Source organism: Gymnodraco acuticeps, unplaced genomic scaffold (assembly GCF_902827175.1).
Source record: "Gymnodraco acuticeps unplaced genomic scaffold, fGymAcu1.1, whole genome shotgun sequence".
In the NCBI taxonomy this organism is placed as follows: Eukaryota; Metazoa; Chordata; class Actinopteri; order Perciformes; family Bathydraconidae; genus Gymnodraco; species Gymnodraco acuticeps.
Genome location: NW_022992022.1, coordinates 70,360 through 74,118, shown reverse-complemented (window position 1 = coordinate 74,118; position 3,759 = coordinate 70,360).

Sequence of the window (3,759 nt, the reverse complement as noted above, 5' to 3'; positions counted from 1 at the left end):
TTTTTGTCATTATTACAACAAATACACACTTGCAACTGATAAGACTGGCAATGATTTTATATTTATTAGACTATTAAAAAAAAGATCATGCTCCAAATAAGTGGGGGAACGGCGTACCCCCGCGTCCAACGCCCACTACACCACTGTTTGTACGCATATTAATATGAACACACATCAGCACCGATAGTTAGAGGGTACATTTATTGTTTAAGTGTCTACAATGATAGGTGAAACTAGAAAAAAGACAATAACAATACCAGTCAGCCCAGCTCTATTTAAATTGCAATTAAAACTGACAATTGCACTGATTTGCACAATAATTTTCTTTACTGTATCACAACTTGAACAAATAATTGATTGGAGAGCAGTACAAAATGGAAGAAAACACTGGAGCAAAGTAAAGAAAAACATGTTCTCACATGTCCTTTTTTTATTCTTATAATCAACTTCTGGTGACTCCCTGGAAGAGAGAACTTGCTTTTTACTTATTTTTCCCTCACTTTGACCCACAACACTACAAGTAGCTTTCAGCTTTTTCCATTACAAAATCCCCATGATGTCGACACCTTCTTTAACGCGCTCTTTTCTCACTTTGTTTAGTAGACCTTTCTCTCCTAAACAAAATATATATCCAAAGCATTTTTCTTTGACCTGATGATCCAGATTTCAGCGTCATGTTGCGTGGTGATGTTTCAGACCCATGGCGGTGGTTGAAATGTAGTTTGTGTATGCATTTATTTGCTGTGTTGACGCATTAATTGTCAATTATGCAAGTCTAGCAAATGCCCCACAGTCACAGAGTTATTTTTGGCTGATTAATCCTGTACTCACGTTAAAGTTAGACACAGGAGTTAAATAAAAAGCTGGAATCTGTCCCGCACAGGTGCAAACAATAAACTCACAGGAGGAAGTGAGAGATGTCAATCAAACACAGGCTGATACAGGGGCAAAGGCCGCCAAAGTATATTTCGTGACCCATTTAGGTTTAATCTTTTTGTATCCGTCCGCGAGCACGACGCCATCTGCGATCGATTAAATACCCCTCCTGTACCTGTTCGCTCTGCTATCGCGCTCCGCAGTAACTCCGCTGCAAGGCTCCGGCGAACAGTTCATGAGCGTGCTCCACTAGCGCGCCCCCCCATTAAACATGACTTAAATTGTTAGTATAACCTTACGAAATGAATTGCACATAATAATTCCCACGGAGCTGTGAGTAGTGATGGCAAAATGAAGCTTTGAATGAAGCATCGAACCACTTGGACAATTGTGTCGGAAATAGGTTCATTTCTCGAAGCTTCAGTTACAGCGACCTCTCCTGGCGAAGTGCAAGGCTGCAGTGGGTTTAACGTATCTTTGCCTTGAATATCATGTTATATTTGCAATTAAAGATTGATAATTGTGTGTATTTGGTTATTGAGAAGAGACGAGAGAGTGCTGGAAAAATGTTTGGGAGGAGAGGGCCTTTTATCAGTTATTAAAGTTGAAAAGCAATGATTAAAATACATCCTTTCCGGGCTTTGAACCAGCTGAGGACACGCCGCATTCGGGCCGCCGGCTGTACCCACTGGGCTATCTATTCCTTGAAATATTGAACTGTTTTTATATTACTGATAATTGTCTTTTTGTTCACAACTTCTCCACATTTCAAAGTGTTTCCCGAGCCAGAACGACCTATCTTTCTTCCTGACTTGCTCTATAATGATACTACAATTCAAATGCAATACCAACAACAACTCAACAGCAACAACGCAAACTACGACAACAACCCACACATTGCGCATTGTTTAGAGCGGTCATAAAGTGTTGAAGCGCTCAAATTTGAAACTGTTTCAACCTGTCACCTGTCAGAATCGAGACGAGGCAGTGCATTGAATCGCGTGAATGGACCGCGAACCAGTCAAGTGATTCATTCAGGAAATGAAGCAGTTGCTGCTTCGGACGTCACATGTCACGTGATTTGAAGCAGTTGCTGCTTCGGACGTCATATGTCACGTGATTTGAAGCAAGCTTCGAAGCACTGCTTCTATGGAATAGGAAGTCCAGAGTTGAAGCTCCGTTCGAAGCTTAGTGTCAAACTGCCATCACTAGTGTCAAACTGCCATCACTAGCTGTGAGCACTTATACATTTAGGTGACGCTTTTCCACTTATCTTCCAATTGTGGGTTTTCCTCTGTTGAAATGGACCAGCTGTGAAGGTGGGGGCGGGGCTTATATACGTGAGTAGTGAAAACACTTCCGTGTAGTCTGCTCTCGTGTATCCTCCCTTTCGTCTCCTCCCTCACCCCTCCTCCCTCACCCCTCCTCGACTCCTCCGTGTGCATTTCAGCTATTGGAACGTCCTTCAAAATGGCGTGTCTTGATCGATTTCCGGGTGAAAATTCATATTTTACTGAATGCAGATTTCAGCTGTCATCAGGTCTATTATTATTATTGGACATCATTCTGAAGGCTAGACAGCACTAATTACCAGAATTGCTTTTCATGTGACAGAACCTTAGCATTTAATATAATGTATGTACATATAATTACTACAACGTTCACAAGAAAAGTCAATTAACAGTTACTTTGAATAATACAATATTTAACTAAAACAAATCCTTTCATTAGTGTTATACCCGTTACTGCTGCTGTCATGACTAATATCATTACTGTTATATTCAACTTGTACTACTGCAGAAGAAGGAGAAGTCTTGAAACAAGTATACATACAAATACACCATACATGTATTTGTAACTATTTTGGAATTGTGTTCGGATTGCTTCACAATTTTGCTTTTACTTTTATTATTGAGAGTAAGTTATAATGAATGTGTGGTATTCTTCAACAGACAGCAGGAAGTTGCTTTATGAATGAAACACAATAGAATGAGGCCCTGACGACACGGAGACGAAACCGTTTTTGAACCGAAGTCGATTTTAAAAAAGTCTTCCGTCCACATGGAATCGGCTCAAGAAATGTGTCCGTCCAGACGAAACCGCTCAAAACTGCTGGAGACGCGGTAGTACATATGCCGGGCCTGTAAGTGGTGCTGTACTTCTTCCACAAAATACACCAAAAGCAGCGAATAAGGCCCCCCGAGCATGGGCATAAGGCATAAACAAACATCTGTATCATGGTCAGTAGCGTCTGGAGCACGAACGCAACCCTGTGAACCGCCATTGTTGTTGTTGTTGTTGGTGAAACGCATCAGCAATGACGCGGGGGTGAGCAGGAGAGGTGGGGGCTATGGCGTCATCGATTCAGGAAAAGATCATATAGGGCGTACACATACACACGGAGCCGCAAGCGAGTCGTCTCCAGACTTACCCACTTTGGGATCCGGTTTCAACGTTTATCAGTTTCGGGCTCCGTGTGTTTCGAACTTTAGCGGATACAACTGAAATCGTCTCCGTGTGGACGGGGCCTGAAAGATCCTTGAGCATTGTCACTAATGAGCACACAAAAGATTAACATGTTGGAGATCAGCCTTGCACACACAAAGCTTTACTTTATAAAAACAGCTTTAATTTGATCGTAAAAATGTCACCAGATCAGTTCAGCTCTGAATTATTCTTTACTATGGAAGCTCCAAAATGCAGCTGAATTGAAACTTTTTGCAGAGGCAGTGGCAGCAACCCACGCTGCAGAGATTTTCACAGATGGAGTTCATTTTCATCCAAAGCAAGACCATGCAGGCCTTTCACCACATGAGAGGTTAATGCAGCAGGGCATACAGCCTGCAGTAAAATGTAGGGGTGGGTATATCCAGGTGTGCGGAC